This window comes from Lonchura striata, chromosome 1A (assembly GCF_050655825.1).
Source record: "Lonchura striata isolate lonStrDom1 chromosome 1A, ASM5065582v1, whole genome shotgun sequence".
In the NCBI taxonomy this organism is placed as follows: domain Eukaryota; kingdom Metazoa; phylum Chordata; class Aves; order Passeriformes; family Estrildidae; genus Lonchura; species Lonchura striata.
Window position 1 is genome coordinate 42,869,668 of NC_140741.1, and position 7,794 is coordinate 42,877,461.

General features: G+C 44.7%; 1 pseudogene; it reads right to left on the minus strand.

Moving 5' to 3' along the window:
- Positions 1-2,285: 2,285 nt before the first annotated feature.
- LOC146763466 (uncharacterized) lies at positions 2,286-5,485 on the minus strand (annotated as a pseudogene).
- Between the last annotated feature and the right edge of the window lie 2,309 nt (positions 5,486-7,794).

Below are 7,794 nucleotides of genomic sequence, written 5' to 3' on the forward strand. Positions count from 1 at the left end.
GACTTGAGGGTCAACCTTTCTATAAAGGATATGAGGGATTTCCTGGGGTGTCACTGATGCTGCACAGCAGTGCTTGAGTGCTTGAAGAGTTTCAAACTGCCCACAGTGTTGGGAGCTTCTGGTTTGCTGTAACTGGGAGGTTTCTCCTGGTGATGAGGATGGCTATCCCTGGTAGTACTGAAACTCTTCCTTGTCTGGATCTAATTAGCCTAGACATGTTACCAGTCATATTCCATGACTTACAGGAAGGAGTCAGTTGCTTAAGCAGATGGACCAAACTGAATTTCTTGTGCAGTGTCATGGCTTACCAGGATTAAAAAGTAATATGTCAGCAGACACCTGCACCCAAGCATATACTCTTCTTAGAGAGACATCGATGTGACACAAGTAGAGCGTGTAGGAGGATCAAACACCAGACAGTAACAGGCTACCAAGAGCATATCAGCAGCTGAGTGTCTAAAGCAGCAATCTGTTCAAACAGCAGTGAGAGGCACAGAGTATTCAGGGTAAGAAGGGTTAGATCCATACTTTCTTTAATGTTTTAAAATGGTTTTCTTGGACTTTTTAGAGAACTTCTACAGGCAAGTAGGATGTAATCAATGCTGGAAATTGAGGAAAAGGGCTGAGTTACGGTAGTAAAAATCTGTTATAAAAGTGTACTGCATTGGCAAGTCTTGATGGATGTGTGTGCTCAACCCTTTTGAGAACGTGAATATATACGTAGATGGCAAAATACAGATTTGAACTTTAACTGAAAAGATTGTGAACTGAGGTGTTTTACAGGTACCTGTTCTTATAATGAAAAATAAGATTTTTCCTACTCAGCCTTTCTCCCTCTTTTCTGTTAGAATTGTGACAGCCTACAGGAAGCATTAGCATGCTGCAGTACATCAAGGTTAAGACCCTAATGCATGTGTAAAGGGAAAATGACCTTTGGATGAGGTAGAGCTTCCAAGTTGGAGAAGAAATTAAGTCTGACCACTGCAGTTTTTTAGCTCAAAAGCACAGTTTCCACATATTGACACAGTCTAACTTCAGTACTAAACTAGTCTAGGGTAGCAACCACCTAGGACCTGTAGACTAAATTTCAGGATTCTCAACAGACCCTATGTTATTACCCAGTCCACTCAACAGGTTCAGGTAAAGGTAGTTTGATTTACTCTGGGTGACATGTGGGAAAAACAGAAAAATTCTCAGGAGGCTCAATAACAAACTTTTACTTGAAAACTTTAGACTATTAAGGTAGGATAAAATACATGGCAAATTTTAAAACAGCATCCAGAGTTAGGTACTTCACAAACTTTAATTCAGCAAACAAACTTTTAAGGTACTTCACAAACTTTAATTCAGCAAACAAACTTAAGGAACTTCAACCTTACTAAAACACAACAAGGAATTGACTGGAGCTTTTTTTAGTCTGGCTTATTTTGAGAAGTTAGGAGAATAAAGAAGAAAAGAGAAGAAAAGAGAAGAAAAGAGAAGAAAAGAGAAGAAAAGAGAAGAAAAGAGAAGAAAAGAGAAGAAAAGAGAAGAAAAGAGAAGAAAAGAGAAGAAAAGAGAAGAAAAGAGAAGAAAAGAAAAGAAAAGAAAAGAAAAGAAAAGAAAAGAAAAGAAAAGAAAAGAAAAGAAAAGAAAAGAAAAGAAAAGAAAAGAAAAGAAAAGAAAAGAAAAGAAAGAAAAGAAAAGAAAATAAAATAAAAGAAAAGAAAAGAAAAGAAAAGAAAAGAAAAGAAAATAAAATAAAAGAAAAGAAAAGAAAAGAAAAGAAAAGAAAAAAAGAAAGAAAGAAAGAAAGAAAGATGATAAGAGTAGAAAGAAAGAAAGAAATATGATAAGAGTAGAAAGATATTACCACTCATGGATCCAGTGATGCGACTTGATTGTTGAAATTCAGATATCCCTTGGTCAAAGCAATGGTCAATGTATTGATCCAGTAGAGGATGGGAATAGGGGGAAGCCTGTGAAACACAAAGTTCAGTGGGTTAAAATGTATTCAGGTGTAGGTAGGAATGCCCACGTACCTCCCCTGCAGGGGGAGTTTTACACTTTCTCATGACAGGCTTCTGATGGAAGGCCTGGAGAAATGAGTCTGTGGATGCTTTGATGGTTTATGATAACTTCTAAGACATGACAACTTGTTGTGGCGCGGCATACGCTCCTCTCGCCGCGGCACTCCGAGCCGTGCCAGGCTGGGCGGTGAGGGAAGAGAACGGGCGGCCGCTTCCCCCTGCAAGCTCTGCAGTTCAGTTCGTGGCGCGCGGGGACAGACGAGGGCGGCACGGGACTTGGGGGTGAACGGGATGGTTTTATTCAGCGAACCCCAAGACCCCCTCGGGGGCGGGAGCAGAGGTTTTATACAGAACTCAGGAGGAGGGGTGTAGGAACAGTAACCACTAAGGGAATAGCAGGGGAGGAGTTTAGGGCAGAACTAACATGACAGGGAAGGTTCCAGGGAAAGGGGCAGGGAAAGGGAGGATTGACCACTTGGAGATGAGGGGGGGGTTAGGGGAGAGCTAGGGAAGACTGACACTGGGGAGAGGAGGAGATTGGGGGGTGGTGGGGGGGAAACAGATATTAAACAAATATTAAATGAAAGAAAAACACACCACCGCAACAACTGTCTCTCACATCAGTGTTGTTAGCCAGTTAAGCCCTCTCAAAAAGAGGGCTCTATTTAAATGTGCCAGTACTTCTCCAGAGGGAACTTTTCATACCTGAGCCAGTGTAAGGGAGGACATGATAAAAAACACTATTCCACCTGGCAGTATCTGCTTCTTATCGACCTCTTCCCTTATCTGGCTCAAGCCTCATTTTTGACAAAATTTGATTTATTATGGTCATCCTGTGGTGCTCACCCCCTCTGCACCTGGGCTATTATCTTGCACATTGACAGCAAAGCACCTCTGCTTTTGCAAGTGGCCAGTTGTTTGAGCCATTAGCCATTACATTTCAGTGTCTCACGCCCTAATAAGAGAAGCTGAGAAAGTAGAGTACACCTTCTAGAAGGCTTCTGTTTTCTTTAAGCATCTCCTGGAATAATCCACTGTCCTACACCCCACTGGTTGTTACATCCCACTGACTTCACTCTTTTTATTTGATTTGTAAATTTTCATCGTTAGCTCTGCATTTATGTGTGTGCATACTGGGTTGTATAGTATCTGAAGGGAAGGTGCAAAGGTGATTAGGCTCTTTTCAATGGCAAGATGAGACAATAAAAACAAATTGAAACACGGGCGGTTCCCTCTGAATATCAGGAAACAGTTTTTCACTGTTTATCAGTTTGCTCAGGAAGGTTGTAGAGTTTCTTTCCTTTGAGAAATTTAAAAGCCATCTGGATATGGTCCTGGGTAACAGGCTTTACATAGCCCTGCTTGAGCAAGGGAGTTGGACCAGAAGACCTGCAACCAACCTAAACCATTTTGTGATTCTGCAATTCAGTGAAATTATCACACTTTTATAGGTGTTTTCAGTGTTTGCCTCACTCTTTTCTTGTCTTTCAGTACAGACACAAAAGCAACTCTAATAATGACTTTACTATATTTGCAAATAAAACAAAGCTCATATGCCTGGTGGATACCTGCTGAGATATTGGTCAAGAACACCAAAGGCAATCATTTTATATGACCAAAGAATGTTTCAGTGATCTGCTTGTGACTGAAAGTTTCCTACCTGCTCCTAGAAAGGTTGTTATAGATTTCTGTGCAACAAATGTTCACTTCACAGATATTGCTCATGGGGAACTAGTCACACTCTCAAATGCTGCTGTACAACATGACTGATCATTGAAAAGCCTTGGTTTTCCATATTATGTATGTCAAAAGGAGAATGGGACAAAACCAAAAATATGGACACTAGCAAAGGAAGGTCTCCTCCACAGTGGAAAAATTCTGACCTCACATCTCCTAGTCCAGTGCAAAGATGCTGTTCAGTTAGCCAGCACTTCATTCCAGTGTTTCACCCTCTATGTGCAAATTCCTAGCTTTGAAGATGCAGACAGCCTGGTTGGTGTAAACCATACTCTTGTCATAGTCCGGCTCAGGATTACCCTTCTGAAGCCACACCAGGAAACCTCTTCCCTATAGCTCCAACTTCATGACATAGTCCACCTGGGACTGTGAGTTTCAGACGCAGTTGGCCATCTGTGCTGGAGCCAGCCAAACACTCCTCAGCCTCATCAGCACCAGGTTAGCTACTCTGTCAGCGTAAGGCAAGAGTGGAAACTGGTGCTGCTGGGTTCCCCACTCCTGCCTCTGTACCAGGGAGAACACACCCACAAATCCCCTGCACAGCCCACAGTGCCCATGGATTGTGGTAGTCTGTTATTTTACAGTTTGCTTTTCACTAGTAGCTTTTAAATATTCCTTTGTAATGGTTCATTCCATGTACCCCATTTGGCTTCCCTAATGGTTCAGTCCTGAGTTGTTGACGCCAGGATTCTCCCGCCAAGTGCCTGTCAATCTCCTTGTATCTCCTTTATTCCCTTCTGCAATGTTACCTGTCCTCCATCCCCTCCTCAAAGCAAGATTGAGGTGCAGGGTTTGCTCGTCCCCTTGGTGGCTTATATTGGATAATCCTTACCCTGCACCCCTCCCCTGATGCCTTCCTGCTGGTAAAAGGTTGTGTCCTCCCCATATTCCCGCCTTTCCTTAAAAGCAGCTTTTTGCCCTTAATTATCATAATTTGTCCCTGAATCCTCTGGAGAAATAAAACGTCCTTGGAGCTCAAACAAGTGACCCCTCTCTATTCCTTTGCCTGGTTTCTGGTACTGTGCTGCTGCTGTGCTCCCCACACCACAGCCGTGTGCTGCAGGGAGCTGCGAGCCCTGCCCGCACGGAGCCCTGCCCGCACGAAGCCCTGCGCACACCGAGCCCTGCCCACACCCGCACCGAGCCCTACCCGCACCGAGCCCTGCCGGCACCCGCACAGAGCCCTGCCCGCACCGAGCCCTGCCCACACCAAGCCCTGCCCGCACCGAGCCCTGCCCGCACGGAGCCCTGCCCGCACGGAGCCCTGCCCGCACCGAGCCCTGCCTGCACCGAGCCCTGCCGGCATCCGCACAGAGCCCTGCCCGCACCGAGCCCTGCCCGCACCCGCACGGAGCCCTGCCCGCACCGAGCCCTGCCCGCACCCGCACGGAGCCCTGCCCGCACCGAGCCCTGCCCGCACGGAGCCCTGCCCGCACCGAGCCCTGCCCGCACCCGCACTGAGCCCTGCCCGCACCCGCACCGAGCCCTGCCCGCACCCGCACGGAGCCCTGCCCGCACCGAGCCCTGCCCGCACCCGCACAGAGCCCTGCCCGCACCGAGCCCTGCCCGCACGGAGCCCTGCCCGCACCGAGCCCTGCCCGCACCCGCACTGAGCCCTGCCCGCACCGAGCCCTACCCGCACCGGCACCAAGCCCTGCACACAGTTGGCTCACATCATCTGGCAGGCTGCTGCTGGCAGCACTGACCTCTCTCTCCAATGCAGTATGATTGGCAAGATTTTACTGTAATGTAGGAGGCTTTGGTGAACATAACTAAAGGCAAGAGATGATGCTCAGACCATTTTGTCTCCTGAGCTCCTCTTTGTCATATGAGAGTGATTCCAGCTAGCTGGAGCTGCTGCAGCTTGAACATAATGTTAATGGGAAAGACATATTCCTTAAAAAAACCCACCCCAAACACTGTAAGAGTGATTTGAGATAGACCTGCACACAATAAGTGTGCCATGCTTGGGCCCAGATATATGTGAGAAAGGAAATAAAAGGATGCAGCATAGGAGATCAAAAAGACATCTTCAGCCAGAGGAGCAAGGATAGAGACAGCTCAGCGAGGGCTGCAGTGAGGATCATGTCTGCGGCTGATGCCAGGTGACATCTGTGAGCAACTCATGAGTTGTGAGCTCATAGGGAAAGCACTGGCACATGCTCTACAGAACCCAATTCCAGAGGCAATGTTCTCAGCTGCAGGTTGAGGGTGACGGCATGTGCTGAGAAATGGTGAAAATTAACTGATCAGGATGACTGACCGTTTGGTCAACAAGTCAAAGAAGCACAATGAAGGTTAAATATTTCCTCCTCCATGCTAATTAGTCACTTGTTACAAGGCTGTCAAGATTCTCTTTCACAGCCTCTGTACCCCATCTTCACTTACAGGTTCTCAGGTGTTTCTTCTTTTAAGGAAATAAAGAATTTAATTAATATGCTGACTGCAAACTGTCACTCAGTCTAAATTCTTGGCTGTTGTGTCTCATTCTCAGAATCTCTTCTTGCCTTGCCTTGTTGAAAGATAAACTCTTTGGGCAAAGAACTGTTCAATGCCCTGGGCTGTAGTGAGAAGAAACAATTTCTCAACTGGATACAGAATTACCAATAACAAAAAGATCCTTTTTCTTATTTATGCTTCACAGTTTTCAAGAGTCATTGTCTTGTATATAAGTTGTGTGGCTATGGGTGAAAAAAATAGCTTATATCTACTTGCATGAGTGATGATGCATTGTCAAGTAAAAAAACCTATAATTAGTGATAATATATGAATTGAATGCTAGACTCCCATGGTTTGGTGCTCAGACACTGATTTATGATTTACAAAAATAGCTTATAGCTATGATCTCTATGCTGCCATTACACCAAACCAATATTTCATCTCAATCTGTATATCTCCTGGGAATTTTAAGTGCAATCTGAGCATGCAATCATCCAGAAAAGGAAGAATCATTGCTTTTATGTCATAGTTTATTTTCTGTTCTTAACTCTGATTTCTGCCTTGAAGTTAGACTGGCTAAAAGTGTGCAAAAGTTGTTTCTTTGCACTTTCTGATGTCTTTGACAAAATAATCTTTAAATTTTATTTCCAGAAGAACAGTACAGTTTATGCTTAACAGAAGTAAGCTTCAAAAAGTATAATAGGGAACATTATATTCTCTTTGCCTGTGTTGATGTGTGGTGTCATTGATTTTGAGCTTTCAACTGATATCAGACAAAACAGAGCCTTTCTTCTGAATCAGCTGCACTTCAGAAGTTGCAATTGGAAGGAAAATGGATTTAATTCCTCAAACCTAAACCTGGATCCCATTACTTTCTTTTAGTTATTTAAGAATCCTTATGCAGTCCCACTACGTTTCATAGTTTTGTGCAGCCATCAGAGAAGACTGTGGCATTGTTCACTCCTGGTTTCATTCCCTGAGAGTCACAGGATCATTGCTTTGGGTTTGAGCTTCCTAGTCTCAGTTTAAAATTTTGGACCTACAAACTCAATGGGAAATGAATCTTACAGAGTTGCACTACCATAAAGCACACAATGTAGGGGTGTGTTGACAAAGCCCCAGAGTGTCCAGGCTCAGCCCAGGGGGGCTGTTGTCACTCTGTGTCTGCACGTGGGCTGGCTTCCCCAGACATGTCCAGGCCCAAGGGAACTGGATGTGGCAAAGCAGAGGGAGGATACAGAATGAGGTTCCAGTTTCATCACAGGACATGGACCGGTGGGCATTTTAAGAAGATTAATATAAAATTATTGCACAGGACTGGTTTGTATTCTGCTGCTTTCCACCAGTCTGTGAAGGGTCTGAATTTGCACACAAATTCCCTTTGTGAGTTGAGCTGCCTCTATAGCTCTTCTGGGGCTGACATGTGGAAAATGGAGTACCTGCATTTGAATTTTAAATTTCTTGTATTACATGGGAATTACCATTAGGATTACTATACTGATAGTGCTTTAGGTTCACTAAATGGCAGTGCTGGCTTTTTTGAAGCCAGCTTTACCACCATCTCATATGTAGCAACATAACTGTGAAGAAACTGTTGTGGGGAATTTTC